The sequence below is a fragment of the Tenrec ecaudatus genome, chromosome 10 (assembly GCF_050624435.1).
Source record: "Tenrec ecaudatus isolate mTenEca1 chromosome 10, mTenEca1.hap1, whole genome shotgun sequence".
NCBI classification, from domain to species: Eukaryota; Metazoa; Chordata; class Mammalia; order Afrosoricida; family Tenrecidae; genus Tenrec; species Tenrec ecaudatus.
Window position 1 is genome coordinate 7,839,428 of NC_134539.1, and position 23,579 is coordinate 7,863,006.

Here is a 23,579-nt window from a genome sequence, read left to right on the forward strand (position 1 = left end):
GCTCATTGCTATGGAGGACTTCGTTCTGTTTTTGTTTGTAGCAGCAAAGCCATCCATTTCAGTATCGTTTTCAAGTAATTGTCTCTCAAAAGAAATCATTTGAGGATTGTGTTCATTCTGACATGTTTGTGTGTTTTGTTCCTGTTTGTTCGGTGGTTGTAATCTACTGAATGTGAGGACTCCTTAACACTGCCCACTTCACCTCTAACTCCTGAGTAGTTTGTGATCCAGAGCCTGTGCGTGGATACATTTCTGATACAAAGTTCCAAGATGTTGCTTCCTCTGTAATATTTTATCAGTATTTTAGAGATGATAGGAGGCCCTGTAATTCAATAGCCATTAGATTGAAGTTTAAGGTTTTTTTTTAACATGTTGTCATGGAGATAAAATTCACAGCCTGATTCATAACAAAGCCCTCCCTTTATACAGTCTGAAACTCAGGCACTTTTTAATGCCTTCACGGGCTGTGCACCGTCATCACAAAACTAGAGCATTTTCATCCCCTTCCATAGGAAACCCCAGACCCATTAGCAGTCATTCCTCAATTCTCCCTCTTCCTGGGAAGTAGACTTTAAAATGTTAGAATGGAAATAATATTAAAAACCTTATGTTGAAGGTCTACATTTTAAAACTGAATTAGCATGTTCTTATTTAAAATGATCAGTTTTCTTTATCCATTTTCAAAACTCTGCCTTTCTGAAAGTTACTATTGGGACAGATTATTTATGTTACTAAATAAACTTCAGACATCACTCAAATGATACCTTAGGATTCATGGAAAATATTATGCTTCCAAATTATTAACGAGTACTATGTTTCAAGATCCTAGGACAGTGGTATGGTCTCTTAACCCAAAATGATATAAAAGACTATGCTATCAATCTCTTTCCAGGATACCTGGGAAAGAGAGCAAAAGTAAATATCTGTTGTCTTATTTTTGTGGTCTTCTCACACTTGTGCCAAACCTGCCAATACTCCTTAATGCAAATGAGCCATTGCGGGCAGCGTTGGGCCATAATAAAAGGTCACTCAAGAAAACCCAACAGCTGAGATGACTATTAAGGTCTGGGATTGAGCGAGACTGGCATTATTAGTCCAACGGAGGCTGTGGTAGAAAGGTTGAGGTTGGTGCATCAAGAAGTCGGCATGCTCTGGATTTCGGAGTGTTGTGGCAAAAGAGGCAAGATGCTCTCGTGGTGGGGCTTTCCAGCTACTGGTTTATTGGCCCGCAACACGAGCAGCTTCTTGATTCCCTATTGAACCTCCTGTCTTGGAGAATGCATGAAACAATTAGGAAAGCTACTACTTCGAACCTATTCTGGTCAAAAAGAGCAATTACCATTTCACAACACAACAGAATATGCAGCATGGCATGGGAATATGGGGTAAGAAATTGTAGGCACCCTTCCCACGTTTTCATTATCCTTGGGACTTGTGAAACGGAGTTTGGAGTTAAAAATACCCGAGGGTTAGCCCTGGAGTGTGAGTTGGGGAGCTGCTCAGGTACCAAACCCTAGCTGGACCTGCTTTGAACACTGTGTTAGACTAGGAGCAGGTTGCCAGTGCTAGCTGGCACAGAGCTTCCCAATCACGGCGAGGAGAAGTGCGCCACTTGCGGCACCCAGGGACTCTGGAACAGAAACTGGGTGGTTGGCAAACAAATCCCCAGCCCTTGTCCACTAGACAGACTGGGTGATAGCTGCTCTTGGGAAGGCAGCAGGAGAAATGGTGGGAGCAGCGAAAGGGAACTGTGTACTTGACAGTTTTTCGGTACATTTAAACATAAAAGGTTAAGTTTGATGTTAAAATCTAATTTCAGTTTAAATTTTATTTCCAAAACAGTTGTTCTCGAAGATGCCTTATCATGCTCTAACCCAGCTCTTAACGTATTTATAGGTGACTATACTCCCATAAAGAGTTAGTCTCAGAGACTCACTGGGGGCAGCTCTCCTCTGTCCTACACTTGATCTTACCCAAAAGGCTGAGAAATGATAGTTCTCCCCTGTCCTTTCGGGTCCTTGTGAGTTGGCATTTACCTCGATGGCAATGTTGTTTTTTCAACATCCCATACCATTAGTGATACTGCTGAAATAGGGCTATGTTTCCTTCCACAAACTAACGTTTCTTCTGTGAGCAAGTTGATAGGAACGGCTCCTTGACAAGCCTGTGCATTGTCAAAACACGCAGCCTCTGAGTACAGTTGTACACAGGTGTCACGTAGCAAAGGCAGGAGGCACTAGGCCCAGGCTCCAGCAATCTTGACATTACTTGTTGGATCCGACCAAGATATACAGGTATTCATTTGTATCTTTACTCCCCACTTCAAAGTAAAGTTCAGGAAAAAAAAGAACAAACGATTTAGTTATGAAGAATGATAGATATTGCAAATTTGTGCTTTTCTTATTTGGTAGAGGGGTTTAAAAAAAAACAAATTTTCCAAATAAGATACTTTTATCCCACTGCCATCAAGTGGATTCTGACTTGAGGTGCTCCTACATGACAGATTTAGAGCTTCTCCCTTAGGGTTTCCAAGACTGGAAATCTTATAATAGCAAAAAGCCCCATCTTGCTCCTGCGGAAGCTACTGCTGGGTCTGAGCTGCTGGTCTTGAGATTAGCCCGCTGTGCTACCAGCACTTCAATAAGATACAATAGCGGACGTCATGTGAAATAGTGTGTACATACAAATGAGAGACACCTGAAAAGGCTTTATAGTTTGTGTCTTCATCTGTCCCTCTTCCTCTCCTAAGTTCTAGATGATTACTTTGTAAATTCATGAAAACCAAGTTTATGTGAAGAGGTTTGCTTAAGATGTTTCAGAGTGTAAGGATTTTTTTAGAATGCAGGCTATATTTTCTTTCTTTTTTTTTTTTTAATAATTTTATTAGGGGCTCATACAACTCTCCCCCGGGTCTCACCTGTCTTTTTTTTTTTTTTTAACAATTTATTGGGGCTGATACAATTCTTTTCACAGTTCATACATATACATACATCAATTGTATAAAGCACATCTGTACAGTCTTTGCCCTAATCATTTTTTTCTCTTTTCTTCTTTTACATTTTATTAGGGACTCAAACAACTCTTACCACAATCCATACATATACATACATCAATTGTATAAAGCACATCCATACATTCCCTGCCCCAATCATTCTCAAGGCATTTGCTCTCCACTTAAGCCCCTTGCATCAGGTCCTCTTTTTTTTTTCCCCCTCCCTCCCCATTCCCCCCTCTCTCATATGCCCTTGGTAATTTATACATCGTTATTTTGTCATATCTTGCCCTGTCCGGAGTCTCCCTTCCCCCCTTCTCTGCTGTCTCTCTCCCAGGGAAGAGGTCACATGTGGATCCTTGTAATCAGTTCCCCCTTTCCAACCCACTCACCCTCCACTCTCCCAGCATCGTCCCTCACACCCTTGGTCCTGAAGGTATCATCCACCCTGGATTCCCTGTACCTCTAACCATCATATGTACCAGTGTACAGCCTCTGTTCTATCCAGCCCTGCAAGGTAGAATTCGCATCATGGTAGTTGGGGGGAGGAAGCATCCAGGATCTGGGGGAAAGCTGTGTTCTTCATCGATACTACCTCACACCCTAATTAACCCCTCTCCTCTCCTAAACGCCTCTATGAGGGGATCTTCATTGGCCGACACTTGGGCCTTGGGTCTCCACTCTGCACTTCCCCCTTCATTTAATATGATATACATATATACACATACATATATACATATACACATATATACACATACATACACACACTTATATCTTTTTTTTTTTTTTGCATGATGCCTTATACCTGGTCCCTTGGGCACCTCGTGATCGCACTGGCCGGTGTGCTTCTTCCATGTGGGCTTATTTGCTTCTGAGCTAGATGGCCGCTTGTTCACCTTCAAGCCTTTAAGACCCCAGACACTATCTCTTTTGATAGCCGGGCACCATCAGCTTTCTTCACCACATTTGCTTATGCACCCATTTGTCTTCAGCGATCCTATCATGGAGGTGTGCAGTCAATGATATGATTTTTTTGTTCTTTGATGCCTGGTAACTGATCCCTTTGGGACCACTCGATCACACAGGCCGGTGTGTTCTTCCATGTGGACTTTGTTGCTTCTGAGTTAGATGGCCGCTTGTTTATCTTCAAGCCTTTAAGACCCCAGTCACTATCTCTTTTGATAGCCGGGCACCATCAGCTTTCTTCACCACATTTACTTGTTCACCCACTTTGGCTCCAGCCGTTGTGTCGGGAGAGTGAGCATCATAGAGTTCCAATTTAATAAAAGAAGGTATTCATGCATTGAGGGAGTGTTTGAGTAGAGGCCCAAGGTCCTTCCGCCACCTTAATACTTGACCTATAAATATAGACACATAGATCTATTTCCCCATCCTCCTATATATATTTGCATGTACATGTCTTTGTCTAGACCTCCATGAATGCCCTTTGACTCCTAGCTCTTTCCTCCATCTCCCTTGACCTTCCTCCTGCCCTACTACCATGCTTCATCGCCCCCTGGGCTAGAGTATACCTCTTCTCTAAGCAATCTTACCCTTGATCATTTCCCACCAGGCCTGCCACTCCCCCTTCTCTACCATTTGGGGTCCCAATGTTTTACCCTTTTCCCTGGGTCTGTTAACACCACTTCCTTACCCCCCTTACCCCCCCACCCCAAGACCCCCCGGAACTGTCGGTCCCGTTGTTTTTCCTCCAGATAGTTCATCCAGCCTGTCCTATTCAGACAGACCTGTGGAGTCACTAACATGCACGAAAACTAGACAGAGGAAAACAAAGCAACAGTATACAACCAGACAACAAAACAACAAAAACAAACCACTGACAAAGAACAGAACAAAACAGTTCACAAGAGAAAAGCTTGTAGTTAGTTCAGGGATCGTTTGCTGGCCCTTAGGAGCGTTTTCCAGTCCAGTCTGTTGGGGCACCACGCCCTGGCCCCAAAGTCCACTTTCAACATTCCCTGGGGACCTTGCCACTCCATTCCCTTGCTGTTCCGCTGCACTCCCCCAGTGCTTTGCCTCGGTGTGGTGGGATCAGGTCAGGTGCAATTCCCACACTGTGTCTCCGGTGCTGTCCCCTGTATCGCCCTTAGTCACTGAGGGGCATCATGTCTCATAGTAGGGCCAGCCATGTTGTTCTCTCTGTGGACTGGCTGCTCTACTCAGGAACATCATCATCACGGCCTGGTGGGCCAGGCTGTGCTCCACTGTCGCCTCCTGGCAGGCTATATTTTCTTTTAAAAATACACTATAATTTTTAGGGGAAATTATGTAAGTTCTAGGTGTACAGAAATTGTATCAATTACACAGCTCACATATAGTGCTCTGACTGTGTCTACCCTTGTATTTGTGCACTAGATTTGTTAACAACTGTTGAGCCAGTATTCGTCCATATTTCTAAGTAACTGAAGAGAAAAACCCTTGACAAGATGGATTGGCAGTGGCTGCAACAAGTAAACTCAACATGAGAATGATTGTGAGGGTGACGCTTGGAATGATGTTCACCTCACAGCAACATAGTTACTATCAGGGTTCATTTAAAAAAATACAATTCTGTGACCCGTGGCAAATGCATATCATGTACCTACCATTTAAAATAGCTTGTACAACCCAAGTGAAGGCTGAGCATGATAGTGGGACAAGAGGAAAATAAAAGGAAATAGAGGAAAGAACTGGGAGGTAAAGGGCATTTGTGGAGGTCTGTATACAGGCATGTGCATATGTAAATATATATATGATGATGGGGAAATAGATCTATGTACATATATGTATAGGTTTGGATTAAGGTAGCAGATGGACATTGGACCTCTCATGTACTCCCTCAATGCAAGAACACTTTGTTCTATTAAACTGGCATTCCATGGTGCTCATCTCCCTGACACGATTGCTGAAGACAAAGTGGGTGCATGTACAAGTGTGGTGAAGAAAGCTGATGGTGCCTGACTTTTAAAAGATAAAGTGTCTGGGATCTTAAAGACTTGAAGATAAACAAGTGGCCATCTAGCTCAGAAGCAACAAGGCCCACATGGAAAGAAGCACACCAGCCTGTGTGATTACAATCAGGACATCCCCTTACAGAAGGCGTATGGGGAGGAGATGAGCCAGTCAGGGTGTAGTATAGCACCAATGAAACATGCAACTTTCCCCCCACATATCCCCTAGAAAATTTATAAATTTGTTTCTTTTTTTATGCCTTAACACTGAATGCTGTCTCACTTCACCCACTTTTCTGCTGTCCATTCCCCTGGGAGGTGGGGGTGGCGCATACGGTGATCATTATGATCGGTTCCCCTTTACTCCCCCTCCTTATCCTTACCTCCTAGTATCTCTGCTCCCCTTATTGGTCCCAAGGGGCTTATGTGTTCTGGATTCCCTGTGTTTGTGAGCACTTATCTGTTCCAGTGTACATGTTCTGGTCTAGCCAGATTTGTGAAATAGAATTAGGGTCGTGGTGGTGAGGGCATTAAAGTAACGAGAGGAAGGTTATGTGTTTCGTCAGTGCGCTACTGCACCCTGACTGGCTCTTCTCTTCCTTGTGGCCCTTCTGCCAGGGAGGGGGTATCCAATTGTCTACCGATGGGCTGTGAGTCCCCATGCTGCCCTCCCCTTCATTCTCATTGACATGCTTTCTGTTTGTTTTGTTATGGATCTTTCATGCCTGTTACCTGATCCCTTTGACACCTCATGATCACACAGGCTGGTGTGCTTCTTCCATGTGGACTTTGTTGCTTCTCAGCTAGATGGCTGCTTATTTATCTTCAAGCCTTTAAGACCCCAGATGCTATATCTTTTGATAGCTGAGCACCATCAGCTTTCTTCACCACATTTGCTTATGCACTCATTTTGTCTTCAGTGGTTGTGTCAGGGAAGGTGACATTGAGGGAGTACTTGAGTGGAGGCCCAATGTCCATCTGCTACCATAATACTTCATAAATATATGTACATAGATCTATTCCCCTGTTGTATATAATTGTCTTTATATGTATACATGCCTGTATTTATAAATGTCCTTTGCCTCCCAGTTCTTTCCTCTATATCCTTTTACTTTCCTCCTGTCCCACTATCATGTTTGGCGTTCGTTCGGGTTTTGGTAATTCCTCTCGGCTACATTGCCCTTGATCGAGCCCCCTCAAGCATCCTATGCCTTTCTCGCCATCAAATATAGATCACTTACTCTTCCCTTGTCTGGGTTTGCTGGCACCCCCCTCGTTAGGGCCTGTTTTTTTTTTGAAGGCTTCTTATGAAGGTATTTAGTTTGCAGTTTCATCTCTTGCCTTGTTAATTGTGTCAATCTTAGGATTTACACCTTGTGGATTACCACAGATAATAGAATGAAATAGAGAAAGGGATTAATCAACATCAAAGTACCTGGTGCAAAGTGGGGGCATGTCTGTGTTTCCCCAAGGGCTATTAGCTCTGTTCTACTCATTTCTTGTCACCCTTGTCATGGCACGCCCTTGTATTTTTAGATCTCAGCCAACTAGTTCATAATGATGGGAATAGGATGGGCAGAAGGAATATTAAATCCAGACTCCAGAGATTAGTTTTGAGATACCCCTTGAGTCATCAAAGCTTTTGTAAGCACCTCTTTAGTGGGCATTCACAGTTTGCATCTGAAGTGGTCTATCTTTTTTTCTCCCCCAAAGTCTCAATTACTGGGGAGAAGACTATATATACTTGACCTCCTTTGGCTTCAGTAAGGAGAAAGCGTGCATCTCCACAGCAGCCTAGATGGATTGCCCCAAGACAGAGGTCAGGCATGCTTCTACCCTCCACCCTTCTCTTACCCATTCTGACTTCACCTGTTCCTCCTCTGTCATTCTCCTCCTCACCTGTATTCCATAATGCATAGCAGTGGCCACCCAGAACTCACAGATAGCCTTTCCTAGGGCCACGAACAGGCTAGATCTGAAAACAAAGGACGCAGTCATTGGTCCATAGCAACACCTCTCCTTGGCCAGCAGCCAAGTCTCTGTTCTTTAACCTTTCAGACACTTGGTCCTTCAACCAGGAAATTCACCTGCTGCCCTGCCTCATCATCTCCGTGCTGCTCCTCTGCTCTGTCTTACGGTCTCCTTGCCTTGGTCTCGGCCTGGCACAGCCTCTGCTGCCCCTGCCACTTGGGAGATTTCAAATGTGCTCTGCTGGTGACTCTTCTTCCTTGGTGGTCCTGGGAACTCACTGTTCCTGTGTCTGAGATGGCTCTTGTGTCTACACGTGGGAATAGTCACTAAAACTGACCCATGCCCTGGGTTAGTGTTCCACACACCCTGTTCGCATGGATCTCACCCAATCGTTTGGCGGGAGCTTCAGACATAGGAGGAGGACTACATTAAGAAATTTCATGGGGGAGTGGGGGGTGAAAGGAGCTTATACTGATACCAGGGGCTCAATAGAAAGTAAATGTCTAGAAAAGTATGATGGCAACGTATGTCCAAATATGCCTGATACAATTGATGTATGGATTGTAATAAGAGATGTAAGAGCCCCCAATAAAATGATCTTTTAATTAAAAAAAAGACATTTCAGTCCCCCACATCTTGATTGGGAACTAAAGAGCTATTTTAGACAGAACCAAATGGAATGGTCAGGTGAGATTAAGAAGTAGGAACAGGAGAGGGTAGTATATAGGTAGGCAATTCTATATCATCAAGTGATTAATTAAGGAGAAAATGAGAGCATTAAAACATTCCTTTATTTTCATAAGCATGGAGTGTACACTTTTATAGCTGCCTAAATGTTGTGTTTATGCCCATTAATGATCCCCACTGGGTGTTTATAGCATTCTGTTCCTAACTTGTAGTTAAGATCTTGGAAGATAAACATTTGTAAGGGCCCTAAACATCTATCTCAATTCACAAAGCTGTGATTGTCCTCTTGCAAGAGAAGAGACTGAAGCTGTTGCTGGTGGAGAGCCGTGACTTTGACAAGAGGGAGAGAAGGAGAAGGACAGCCACTCCCTAGGATTCCGGACTAAATTGTTTACATAGATCCCCACCTAAGCCGTACAGTGATTATAAGTTAGTTGTGTGAACCCCCAGATGAGAGGACCAAGACTTAATTACTTAGTTCGCCAAAGGTGTCAGATTCCTTCAATGGTTTAGAGGCCAAGAATTACCAGTGCCTTTGCCAGCGGTTAGCCGACACATCGATGGCCAGCAGAGGTCAACTGTTACTGACGCGCATAGCATGTGCCAGACCCAGCCCACTGCCATCGAGCCGATGGCAACTTAGAGTGACCCTCCAGGACAAGGTGGAACTTCCCCCGTGGGTTAGTGAGGCTGCAACTCTTCATGGCTTAGAAAGCCCCGTCTTTCTCCTAAATACGGTGTGTACGACCTAAACGCTTATTTTGGATTTTGCCTGGGATCGAAAGAGCAGTTTGTTAATACATGCAGGGTGCTGTAGTAATCACAGAACTGGGCTGCACTCTGCATGGTTGACAGAAACCCAGAGGGTGTTGCTGGGAGTCAGCACTGACTCGATGACAGTGATTTTGGTTTTCTCCAGACACCCCCCCCCCTCAGCTCCCCTGCATCCTACCCAGTTCAGTTCCTGCCCATCACCTGGCTGCTGCTTCAGCAGACACTGAAATCCTCACCTGGTTTTGTCTTAAGTAATGACTGTTCACTGGGGACTTGGTTTAGATTTGTTTTAATTACTTAGACTAGAGGTTCTCAACCCTTACAACACATTAGTCATTTGGGAAGCTTTAAAACATATTAGCACCTGGACCTTCGCTGTAAAACTAATGGTGTGATTGATCTAGGGAACACGCTCAGACACAAGTGTTCTCAGAAATTCCCCGTGTGGTTCTAATGTGCAGCCAGGGGCGAGGACCTCTCTCCTTAGCAGACTCCTCCTGTGCCTTGTCCACTGCTATTAGGGACTTGCTCCAGGAGGAATGAAGGGTTATGCTATATGACTCTTTAAATAAAATCTAGTTTATGAGAGACCACAGATAGTAATTCATTTTTACATCTGTCTAGACCAGTGGTTCTCAACCTGTGCGTCTCGTGACCCCTTTGGGGGTCGAACATCCCTTTTACAGGGGTTGCCCGTTTCATCAGTCACAACAGTATAGTGATGAAGTAACAACAAAAATAATTTTATGGGGGGGTGGTCACCACAACACGAGGAGCCGTAACGGGGTGCGGCATGAGGAAGGTTGAGAACCACTGGTCTAGACAGACTATGACTTGCTCGTTTTTCTGTTTTGTTCCCATCCAGACAAAGCTTTTAGTGCGCCAGGCCTTATTTAAAAGGAATTTGCTTTCACTCTGCTGAAGGACGTGGAAACCAGTAAAATCCAGTTGCCCTCCAACTCCTGATGATGTCTGCGTGTTCCTTCGGGTGTCCCATGATGAGGGTTGGGGAAGTGGTTGGAGAGGGCTTCCTTTCAAGGCAGCGTCAGGGTAGCTGCAGCCCTGCCCCCTCCACCCCTGGAGTTGGTAGCTCAGCCTGTTAAGCACAACACCATCTGTGGACTCGTGATCTTGAGATGACCTTAAGTAATTGAGAAACTCCTTTCCACTGTGAGGAGCGAGTTGAGCTACTACTAACTCAAGGTCAGTAGTTTGAAGCTACCAGCTGCTCCAATGGGAGACAAATGAAGCTTTCTACTCAAAGCTTTACTGTCTCAGAACCCCACAGGGGCAGTTCCACCAGTCAGGTAGGCTCACTGGGAGTAAGAACCAACTCATGGCAGAGAGTTTGGTTTGGTTTTCATTTTCTCCCCTGTGCGGGTGCAGGCTTTATGCATAGTAACTGTTTGGAAAGTGAAGACCGACGGCGTTCGTCAGGAATTTATCCTGTTGCGGTGGATTTTTGAATGGGGGCCAAGGAGTGCTCTGTAGGAGTTGAATATTCATTGCGTGACCTCGCCTCTTAGAGCTTGTCTGCCCTTTTAAGACCGGCTTCCTGAACGGGAGTTAGAACCTAGTTCTCAGATTCTCCCTTGATGTAAATGAAGGTTTATTTGAAAAGTTATAAGTAGATGAAGCAACTCAATCCCTGGGCATTGCAAGGTAATCAACTCAGAACAATTTTAATCATCCTGAAGGTTCTCTAAAGGAACATTGACCCAAAGTTCTGAATTGTGTGGCCAGGCCTTCCATCTTCCCAGCTGGCTATGTCTACTCCTTCCCAGGCGCCGGGCTCTCGCCGGGCGTCGCCATGTGCCTCAGCCAGGCTGACAGAGTCAGTGTGTGTTCTCACCAATGGCTTGCCGTCCTTTGCTGTATTAAATTGAGCGCTCCAACTTAGAAGTTGTGATCTGTAAATTTAAAATGATTTCTGCAAGGAGAAAGGTCAGCTAGGAAGTACCTGGTTGCTTGAACAAGGAAGTATGTATGTAAAGGGGGGAAAAATCACATGAAACTAGTCCATCTATTTCTGTATGGCATTTTAAGTGAGCAAGTTACTGTCTGTGGTCTGTGGTATTCACATTTAAAATTAGAAAGGCGACCTCCAGCGACAAGGAATTATTCAGATTTTTCAGCAAATTCTGCCTCTACCCCATCACTGCCGTTGAGTGACCCTATGGGAAAAGGCAGGGCTACCTCTAGAGCAGTGGTTCTCAGCCTTCCTGATGCCGCGATCCTTTCAGACAGTTCCTCATGGTGTGGAGTACTATAACATTAATTGTGTTGCTTTTTTATAACTAATTTTTCTACTGTTCTGCATTGTAATATAAATATCTGGTATGCAGGATGTATTTTCATTGTTACAAATTGAACATAATTAAACATAAAGCATAGTGATTAATCACAAAACAATATGTAATTATATGTTGTGAAATATTTATGTGTTTTCCGATGATCTTAGGTGACCCCTGTGAAAGGGTCTTTTGCTCCCCCAAAGGGGTCGCGACGCACAGGTCGAGAACTGCTGCTCTTAGGGCTTCCAAGACTGCCTCATCTTTCTCTTGTGGAGCAGCTGGTGAGTTCGAACCAATCTGTAGGTTGGCAGACAAGCACTTTAATAGCACTTTAATGACTCCTAAGTTGTGCCAGAACAGCCTTTTCAAAGTATGATTACTTAATCCAGTAATTCTTTATTAAAAGAGCACTCACTCTGTGCCAAGGACTATCCCAAGTACTGCACCTGGCTTAGCTTTTGAAATCTTCATGAACAACCAGTGTGGTACAGCTACTTTGCATTTAAAGTGGCGACAACTGTGAGATTTAGAGAGCTTGCCCAAAGTGGGGGAGCTAGTTAGTAGACCCAGATTTAGAAAGGACATGTGTGCAGCTTCTCCATAGTGTTTCAGCTTCTCCATAGTGTTTCAGCTTCTCCATAGTGTTTCAACTTATTTTAAGAAAAGCAGGTTTATTTACATAGACAAGTCAGAAAGTACTGTTTGTCACTAGGGGGTTCAGCTCTTACATGCACGAGTTTATCCTAAACAAGACATATATAAACATGTGAGTCCCCAAACCGATGGAAGCAGACCGGAGAATTACCATCGATGTAGTAGCTACTGAAACTGGCATCTTCCGAGGTTGGACACTTTAAGCTAATCCCTTGGCTTCAGAAAGCCTTGTGCTTGATGGGTGCTGAACACCTGGGAGGAAGATCAGCTAGCTCTCAAAGAGCTAATCTTTCCACCAGCCTTTTAAGCAAGAGCAAAGTTAATGAAGGTAACTTTATAAATTATACCTGGGGCTGGGTCTTGGCTTTATCAATGTGATCTAGATCCCCACAGTGGCTTTGGAGGGGATCTGATGGGCCAGTTCACTTCAAGGCGGAGGCCAGCTCAGAAGGGTGTGGTGACTTTTTATGAGCGATTCCCAGGGGATAATCCTTGATAGGTTTTTCTCAACAATCATGGGCTTCACAGGGTCAAGCTTCAAGCAAATTGAAAATACATCTGTGAGGAAAAGGCCAGGCAAGTTTTTTCTTCATAAGAGTGCACTTGCTTAGGTAGCTGACCTGTGAGAATTTTCATGGGGAAACTTTACCTGTCCACCCTCCCGCCCCCATCTTGCCCCTTCTGACTTCTTGTTCCTTAAAGGGAAAGAACATTGGTGCTGGGGGGTGGGCTGGAGGGAGGGGACACACATAGGATTTGAGTCCCTCTCCCCAAACTGCTGTTTTAATGTGTAAACAGAAGATGGCAGAGTTCTCTGGGGGAAGGGCTAGGGAAATCGAAACACTGCTTTCAGAAGGGATGGACCTTGATGGAGAATATGTTGATAAGTGATGGTTTACATTTGTGTTGTTTTTGTTTAATAATGGGTTCAGTGATTTCATAGCATTTTTTTTACTTACCGACTTATTTGTGAAACAGTCCGTTTAAAGACATAAGCATTACATTTAAACATGAATGCTATATAAATATGTAGAGTTGTTTACATAATTTTAAAATATTTTATTTTTCTAGTTTCCTTTACCGTAAGTTCCATGTGTATTTTGTGTGTGTGGAAAGGACCCATAATTCATTAGTATTGGAAGTGTAAATCAGAAGGGCAAACTGATGTTTTTTAACAGTGTTTGGGCCTTACCATGGGACTGAGGATGAGTGGAAATGTCACAGCGTCACTTTCAGACTTGGGGTGGGGAGTGGGGGTGATCTTAGATCATCGAGTCAGTTCCTACTCAGTAGAACTTTCCTTTCGGGGTGTCTGGGACTGTCACTCTTTGCGGAGCAGATCACATCACATCATCTTTTCCTTGTGGAGTGCTGGTGGTTTCCCGACGTTGTGGATAGCACTTCAGCTTGGAACCTGCTATGTCACTGCAGGGTTCCCTCTGTTTAAACAAAATCCCCAAACTCAGTGTCCTTCAAGCAGATGCAGACTCACAGTGACAGGCCCATGTGAGTTTCTGAGACTGTAACTTTAAAAAAAATCATTTTATTGGGGGTTTGTACAGTTCTTATCTCCATCCATCCATCCATCCATCCATCCATCCATCCATCCATCCATCCATCCATCCATCCATCCATCCATCCATTGTGTCAAGCACATTTGTACATATGTTGGCATCATTTTTAAAACATTTTCTTTCTACTTGAGCTCTTGGTATCAGCTCATCTCCCCCCACCCCCCATCCCCCATGAGACCTTGGTAATTTATAACTTTTTTTCATGTCTTACACTAACCACTGTCTCTCTCCATCCACTTTTCTGTTGTTCGTCCCCCTGGGAGGGGGTTATATGTCAATCACTGTGATCAGTTCCTCCTTTCTCTCCCCCCACCTTCCCCTACTGTAACTCTTTACAGGAGTAGAAAGCCTTGTCTTGCTCCCCTCTTAAGGGAGGCTCCTATGAAAAGCTCTTCCGGTGAATCTCTTAGAATAGCTTTGTCCTTGCTCCCAGCTTTCTGTAAGGTGATTGGAGCTGTTCTCTGGGAGTCCGGGGAGTGCTTTTGTGTATAGCCTTCATTATGGCTACACTCGATCGCCAGTTCTGCATAAGATCAAGTGCTATTTTTAGATCAAAAGTGGCTTAACACAGCTGATTTTTACAAATGAACTGATAGGATCTACTTCTAAAGGCGTCTCTAGCATGTTGAGCCATGTCAGATGTAACGCTGCTTGGGCTTTGAAGAAGGAGAGGCATGAGAGGAGCCGTGAGCACAGGGTGTTGAACGAGGGCTAACCAGTTAGCCCCACTGCTACCTGGCTGTTACTCTTGTGTTGATGGCTTCCAGTGCCTCCTCAATCGCCTGTGACTTTCAGTCTCCTCAATTGGATCATCAGGAGGAAGAAGGCCGGATAGGCCTGTGCTTTTAAATTGTTGCCCTTCCACAGAGCTGCAAGGTCACTTGGTATTTGGAAAAACTAAGTTTATAGGTATCAGGGATTGTCTTTTTTTTTTAATCTCTTCAGATATACCATGTATCTCTTTACGTTATGTTTCTCATAAAGGTGTTAGAAAACACTGCAGATTCACACAGGTACAGGTTGGCTTACAATGCAGGTTCTTGAGGAACTTCAGCGGTGAGTTTGATTACATTTTTTTTGTTTTTAAATTTCTTCACCTGCTGTATCTATATTCTTTTCCCTGATAACCTTGCAAAATACTTGGCTGGAATCAAATTTCCTGCTCTTTATGTATTCAGTAATAAAGCCAGGTTGTTTTGGTAAACACTCCTAAATTATACTTAGACTTTTTAGGAATAGGTATTTTAAAACTTAGTGGCTAGACCATACCCACTATTAATAAAATAGTTATCCCCCATTTTGAATGTATTCTAAAAATGGACTCTATTTCTATATCATAATGTAAAATGGTGAGCACCATTAGGTTAAGTTAAATGAATCTTTATTGATTGTGGGTGAGTTTTGAATTCACAGTGTGAAATGGAGTGTTAATCAGAATCAGAAATGCTTTCTTCTCTGCATGTGGTGAGACATTAAGGATTTGCTACACAGAACATGCCTCCAGATGAACGTTGTGCTTTTGTAAACATCTACCACCACCCACCCCAGTCATATTTTGCTTGGTGCCATTTGAGTCTTTGAGAATCACTAATACTTTACAAGTCACCTAAGAAATAAATATGGCTTTGCTCTTTGATGGTCAACCTTTTTATAGTGCTTAATCTGCTTTCCTGAAATCTGACTCTTTGGGCTTTTCTCAGGGACTGTTTTCTGCTAACAAACACCAGTTTTGCCCCCAGCTGGACAAGATGGGCCGTTACTGAGGACAAGCACAGGCACACAGATCTGGAGAGTAACTACAAGACTTCTCAAGAGTTCTTGTAGTAATGAGCATGCTATTAAGAACGTTTAGGCTTAGGCTATTCTTAAGACTTACATATGTGTGTGTGTGTGTGTGTGTGTAATGTGCATATGTGTGTAGATGTGTTTGTGTGTATATATATACACACACAGACACCAGTGTGTGTGTGTGTGTGTGTGTGTGTGTGTGTGTGACTGCCAGTAAGTCAGTTCTGACTCATGGCAACCCTATAGGACAGGAAAGCACTGCTCCTGTGGCTGGTGAGACTGTTACAGGAGTAGGATGTCTCATCTTAACCCAGTGACTGGTGGTTCTGAACTGCTAACCTTGGGCACAGTTAGCAGCCCAGCATGAAACCACCATGCCACCCCAAATCCAGGCATTATCTAGACTTTATCATCACAAAGTAGATCTAAACGTTCAAGAACTCAGAGTCACCAAGGTGACTAACTTCTTGCACCTCTATCAGAATACCTTGACTTCCATGACTAAGACCATCGGGTCATGTATTACAAGATAAAGGGGAAGACCCAGGTTCTTCCTTCCATAGGTTACAGGGCTGTTCTCAGCACAGTGTGTACGTAAAACAGGAATCCCTGTGTTTCTGGCCTCTGATCCTTTGTGTGGGGGGGTGGAGGCTCAGTTTTAAAATTGTTTAAGCTGCCACACTTCCCCAAAATGTTTTATTACAGTTTCATAGGCAACCAGTTTTCCATAGTGTAAATACTGGAGGAAGCAAGTGCTTGAACTCATGTATAGGGATTATGTTAGACTGCACCCTAGACTTCCTGGATGTGGGGAAATACTGCATTGTGCCTGCCTGTACTTTCCATTCTCTTAGTACTGGCATAATTAAGGTTATTGCATTGTGTCGAATTTTGTTTCACAGAACACAAAATACATAATCTTGAACCTTTTACTTATTAGTTCTGTTTAACATTCTGCTAAGCCCCCAACTACTATTTAGGTTGAGGATACGCAAGGAAAAAGAAAAGACACAGACTCACTCATTTGAGGATCTTTCCCAAAATACGTTGGATATAGTTTATTTTTTTAATTAAAAAATCATTGTATTAGGGGCTCATACACCTCTTATCACAATCCATACATACATTTGTGTAAAGCACATTTGTACATTCATAGCCCTCATCATTCTCAAAACATTTGCTCTCCACGTAAGCCCCTGGCATCAACTCCTTATTTTTCTCCTCCCTCTCTCATGAACCCTTGATAATTTATAAATCGTTATTTTGTCATGTCTTACACTGGCCAACGTCTCCCTTCACTCACTTTTCTGTTGTCTGTCACCCAGGGAGGAGGTTATATGTAGATCCTTGTAATCGGTTCCCCCTTTCCACCCCACCCTCCCTCCACCCTCCTAGTATCGCCACTCTCACAACTGGCTCTGAAGGGCTCATCTTCCCTGAAATCCCTGTGTTTCCTGTTCCTATCTGTACCAGTGTACATCCTCTGGTCTAGCTAGATTTGTAAGGTCGAATTGGGATCATGATAGTTGGGGGTGGGGGAGCATTTAGGAACTAGAGGAAAGTTGTATGTTTCATCGTTGCTACACTGCAACCTGACTGGCTCGTCTCCTCCCCGCGACTCTTCTGTAAGGGGATATCCAATTGCCTACAGATGGGCTTTGGGTCTCCACTCTGCACCACCCCCCCTCATTCACAAGGTTATAGTTTTATTATATTCAACTAGGAACTTTAGTTATATGAAGCCAACTTTTCAACTACATGAGCCATGGTATGCTTTCAAACATTTATAGGCCTAGTGTGCCTCAAGTAGGCCCTATTTATAAACATGAAATGGGTTTCCAATTGAGACAGGCTATCCCAGAAATTAGAACAAAGGAAAATGGACAGTAAGAGCAAATAAGAAAATGAAAAGTAGTTCAGGAGACTCCGCGTATGCTAAAAATGAGTTCCACACAAGAGAGTGGCGAAAGGGAGAGGCCGGAATAGCAAATAGAAGAAATCTTTCCCGAACTTAAGTACAGAAAAGAGAAAATCCCCTTAGTACTCAATCCAAGGAAAGATAAAGATAAAGGGGTGATTCCCAGTCAGGTCATGGAATTTTCACATGGTTCAAAAGAAAATAGGGGCTTCAGAAACTTCATGGGAAAATTCCATGAGTTTTCAGTTCATTTTTTTCACTGTTTTTTTGAAGCCCCCCTCACAGTCTTAATGGCATCTTGAACAGTAAATCCTTCCCGGAAGGATTTTCCACTGACTTTGCCCAGATTCCTGAGCAGAATCATCACCCATGGCAGCTGTCACCCTAGGAAAGGTGTTTCCATGGTCTGCAGAATGGGTGTTGTGTTAGCAATCATGAAATCATTATTTTCAGTGTGCCTCGCCAGCAGAGCTCTTGGGTGGCCAGGTGCATTGTCACTGAGCAGTGATATTTTGAAGGATTCATTTTTCTGAGAGTGGGTCTCCTTTGTGTCAGTAAACCATGTTGTAAACAGCCAGTCTCCTTATCAGCAATCAAGCTGTTTCCACTTTCTCGTCATCCTGGTTTCTTATCAGTCATCCCTTGGAGTAACAATTTCTTTTTCTTTTTAATCATTTTATTGAGGGCTCGTACAATTCTTATCACAATCCACACATATATCGTGTCAAGAACATATGTACATTTGTTGCCATCATCATTCTCAAAACATTTGCCTTCTACTTGAGCCCTTAATATCTGCTGCTCATTTCCCCCTCCCTCCCTTCTCCTCCCTACCTCATGAACCCTTCATAATTCATAAATTATTATTTTGTCATATGTTACACTGTCCGACATCTCCCCCCACCCCCCGCCTTCTCTGCTGTTCATCCCTCAGGGAGGAGGCTATAAGTAGATTCTTATAATCAGTTCCCCCTTTCTATCCCACATTCTCTCCACCCTCTCTCCACTCTCACCACTAGTCCTGAAGGAGTCATCTGTCCTGGATTCCCTGTGTTTCCAGTTGCTATCTGTACCTATGTACATCCTTTGGTCTAGCCAGATTTGTAAGGTAGAATTGGGATCATGATAGTGCGGGGGTTGGGTGAAGGAAACATTTAAGAACTAGAGGAAAGTTATATGTTTCATCGTTGCTACCCTGCACCCTGACTGACTCATCTCCTCTCCACAACCCTTCAGTAAGGGGGTGTCCGGTTGGCTACCAATGGGCATTGATTCTCCAATCGGCACTCACCCATATTTACAGTGATACAATATATTTGTTCCTTGATGCTTGATACCTGATCCCTTAGACAGCTTGTGGTCACACAGGCTGGTGTGTTTCTTCCATGTGGGCTTTGTTGCTTCTGCACTAAATGGCCACTTGTTTATCTTCTAGCGTTTAAGACCCCAGATGCTATATCTTTTGATAACTGAGCACCATCAGCTTTCTTCACCATATTTGCTTATGCACATGTTTGTCTTCATTGATCGTATCAGGGAGGTGGACACCCATTGATAGGATTTTTAGTTCTTTGATGTCATAACTGGTCCCTTCTGCACCTTGTGGTCAGACAGGGTGGTGTGCTTCTTCCATGTGGGCTTTGATGCTTCTCAGCTAGATGGCTGCTTGTTTATCTTCAGGCCTTTAATACCCCAGATGCTATATCTTGTGATAGCCAGGCACCGTCAGCTTTTTTCACCACATTTGCTTATACACACATTTTTCTGACTGAAGGATACGCCTAGAGATCAAAAATTTGACCTTGATCTATTTACAGGTTTTTCTTAAAAATTTTTTTTCTTTTAATTAATTTATTCTTCTGTGGGTAATTGGTTTCCTTTTTTGTTGTCATCACTGTGTTCTCACTCATCGCCTATCTTGGTATGACTTGATTTTTGGTGCATATTATTATCTCTACAGATTTATCTAGATAAGATAGACTGGATGAATAGTCTGGAGGAGAAAACAATGGGACCAATGGTTCTGGGGGGACACAGGAGAGGGGGATGTGGGGGTAACAAGGTAATGCTGACCAACTGAGGGACAGGGGAGCAGTAAGTGATCCAAAATCAGTAGTAACGAGGGTGTAAGAGGCCTGGTAGGGATTCAGCAAGGGCAAGGTAACTGAGAGAAATTACTGAAACCCAAATGAATGCTGAGCATGATAGTGGGACATGAGGAAAGTAAAAGGAAATAGAGGAAAGAACTAGGTGACAAAGGGTATTTATAGAGGTCTAAAGACTGAAATGTACATATGTAAATATGTTTATATAAGAGTGTGGGGAAACAGATCTACATGCATATATTTATAGGTTTAGTATTAAGGCAGCAGATGGACATTGGGCCTCCACTCAAGCACTTAGTCAATGCAAGAACACGTTGTTGTATTAAATTGGCATTCCAGATGCACACCTTCCCGACACGATTGCTGGAGTAACAGTTTTCATTTCCTTTCAAGAACCTTTTCTTTGCATGCACAACCTGGCTGTTAGGTGCAAAGCAGCCCAACCTGCAACCTATCCCTGCGTTTTATACACCTTCCATACTTAAAACCAAGACAAAAAAATAAAGTCGTTTTCAACTTATAATTACCCCACATTCCTAGCTTTCGATTTAAAGTGGGAGTCAGGTGATGGACACATCCATTCACTTGAACACTTAGAAGCTAGCATCAGATTACAAATGAACCTGATTTCACTTTTTTTCCTGTCTTGGGGAATAAGGAGGCCCAGCGGAGGGGAGGGTGGGGGAAGAGCTAGTGGGTGGAACAGTCAGAACACACATCACTGATTGATAAGTAAGTCAGGAGTCGGAATCAACTGGATCAAAGTGAGTTTAGTTTGGTTTAAAATCCATATTATTGTGAGTATGATTCCTGGTGGCTCAACAATTAACAATAGTAATGGCAAAGATCACAGACCCCCAAAATACCATGGCAGTGAAGTGTAACAATACTGAAGAGGCTTGAAATATCGTGAGAATTACCAAAATGAGAGGTAGACATTGAGTATTTGCTTTTGGAAGAAATGGGGGCTATAGACTTACTCCATATAGGACTGTCACAAACCTTCCATTCGTAAAAAGAAAAAGCAGTGTCTGAAAGGTACAAAGGATTATTTTAGGCAAGGTAAGCTCTCAGGCAAAGCCTTCCAGACAATGTTGTCAAGGAAGTTATTGGAAGAGGTGTGCTATTGAACCCAAGCCCACTGCCTGCCCTGTTGGTTCTACCTGAGAGTGTCCCTGTGTAGGGTTTCCCGGGTTGCCCATCTTGATGGGAGCGGACAAAGGGGGTTTCAGAGCAGCAGGTGTCTTTGAGACCTCCACCTTGCAGTTAGCAGCCCAACGTTCACTCATCTGACAGGGCCACCAGGACCCCTGTGTTCCTTTGAAACTAGGATTTCAACCCAGGAAAAGGAAGACATGGTATCCAGGAAACCAAATTCAATACAGGAAGTAATGCAAAGATGGCTGCTTGTGTAAACAATATGGTTTATGCTGAACATCTGGGAGTCCGGATTTTTGTTCATACTAAGCAAGAAACTGCTTCTGTGACCAGCCCCCCTTGAATGACCTCTGATGAGCTTCTCTTGTAGACTCCATCGCACGTTTTCTCATTGCTGGAGGTGCTGAGAGAGTTGTCTTTCGTGACTGTGGGCGAGGACTCCTGAAGCTTGTTCATGCTTACCTTTGGACTGCACTGCCCGCACCTAGCAGGCCTCTATGCATTGCTGGTTTTGCCTTGCATCTTTGTAAAAAATCATAGGAAGCCCAAGTGTCTCTGTCATGCCAAGGCTTGTGAATCCTAGGACTAAACGGGGTGGTCTTCGAGACCATGATACACAAACCCTAACAGCAAATCCCATATAAAATGGACAATGGCTTCTCTATATAAATACCAATTAAGGGTCAGATTTTCTTCAGTGTCTCTTGAAAAATAATCTGTTTTCCCCCCAATAAAAATCCAAACAAGATCCAATCACTGCATTGTTAATATATTAATAAAATCTCATCAATCTTCAGATTCTCTTTTTCCCTTCTGTTCATTTGAATGACCCACATCATTTGTCGCCTACAGTTTCCCCGCAGTCTGGGTTTTGCCAGTTATATCCCTGTAATGGTGTGTAATGTGTACTCGGAGTGTTTTAGCCTCGTGAAAGCTGTTACTAGCCTCTGGCTTCAGTGGATTAAATTCAATCATCTTTAGTTGGTGTTTTTTGCTGTTGTTTGTTTGCTTTTAAAGATTATTTGAAAACCTTTCAAATACAAAGTTGAAAAGACATGTAAACAGTTAGATCTGCTACCTGTTCATAACTAATGTTTAACTATATTTCATATTCGTCTATCCATACATCAGTTCATTACATATGCATGAGTACATATACTATTTTATTGTGATTTGGGTGAAAATGTACTGGCCAAATGAATTTACCAATCACCACTTTATGCACATTTTGTTTGTGACGTTAGTTGGGATCCCCTCAATGTAAGAACATTCTTCCCACTTACTCCCTGGAGTTCCTTTTTCCATTTGCTTTTCTGGCCTTGCCTGCCTTCTTAACTTTGTTTTTTGGCCGACGCTGCCCTTTTGATCTCATACGGTTGAGGAGCATGTTTCTCAAGAGTGTTACTATTCTCTTGATAGGCGTGTCTTTGGCTGATACTTGATTTCTTGGATTGAGGTCAGCTCCAGAGTTGACGAGTGTCCAAGGACCATTGTCTCAAGTGTTCTACCGGTCTCTACCAGACCAGTTACAACTGCTTTTTCCCCATTGAGTTTGAATGCAATCAGTCTGTGTAGGCCCCTCTATTGTGAGTTCCAGCCAGAGGGCTTGGTGGTGGTAGCTGTGCACTATCTAGTTCCTCTGGTCTCAGGCTGTAGTGGAGGCTGTGGTCCATTGGCCGTTTGCACTAAATGCTTCCCTGCGGCTTTGTCTTCAGTGGATGGGAAGAGACCAAGCGTTGTAGTGTAGATGGCTGCTCAGAAACGTTTAGGAGCCTAGGTGCTTGTCTCCCAAGAAGAGTGTATTTAATGTTGCCCCTTAAATGCTTGTGTTTTTCCTTCCCAGTGTCATCTTTTGTTTGGGCTCGTGCTGACTTCCCCTATTGTACCGGGCCTTCCCTGTCACCCAAGTTAATATAGGTCTATTATCTAGTAGTTCTAAACCACCAGTGGTTCCTTGGGAGAAAGATGGGGCTTTCTACTCCCATGGGCAGTTCCAGTCTTGGAAACTCTCTGGGGACAGTTCTGTCCTGTCCTTTAGGGTTGCTATAAGTTGGCGTCAGCGCAATGGCAATGAGTTGGTTTTTGGTATTAACTAGTCAGTCATTTTTTTCCTTCCTTCCCTATCCCATTTCTGGTAACTACCCAAGAGGTTGTTTTTCCCTTCCAATTGTAAATATTTACTTGACTTTTAATAATAGCCTCAGATAATCTTGTCCTTTTGTAGCTGACCTAACTTCCCTCAACATAATGCCCTCTAGTTTCATTCACGTTGTGAGAGGCTTTGTGGATTCATTGTTACTCTTTCACCGCTGCTTAGTCTTCCATTGCGTGTATGTACGGCAATTTGTTTACCCACTCATCCATTGATGGACACTAGGTTCTTGCCATCTTTTACTATTGAGAATAGTGCTGGGATAAACATGGATATGCACATATCCATGTCATAGCTGCCCCTTACTCTGTAGAGCATATGTACCTAGGCTTGGAAACCCTTAGGGGCAGTTCTAGCTTGTCCTTTAACGTCTCTGAGTCAGAATTGACTGCAGGGCGATTAGTTTGGTTTATACACCTAGTAGGCCCCCTTGTGGTGTAATGGCTATGCTTTGGGCTGCTCACCAAGAGCCAGCAGTTTGAAACAACCGGCTGCTCTAATGGAGAAAGATGGAGCGTTCTACTCCCATGGAGTTACAGTCTCAGAAACCCCAGGGGCAGT

General features: G+C 43.5%; 1 protein-coding gene across 2 annotated transcripts in view; it reads left to right on the plus strand.

Annotated features, from left to right (window-relative positions):
• Nucleotides 1–23,579, plus strand: part of UHRF2 (ubiquitin like with PHD and ring finger domains 2) — an 88,435-nt gene that overhangs the window by 27,738 nt on the left and 37,118 nt on the right. The window lies entirely within an intron of this gene.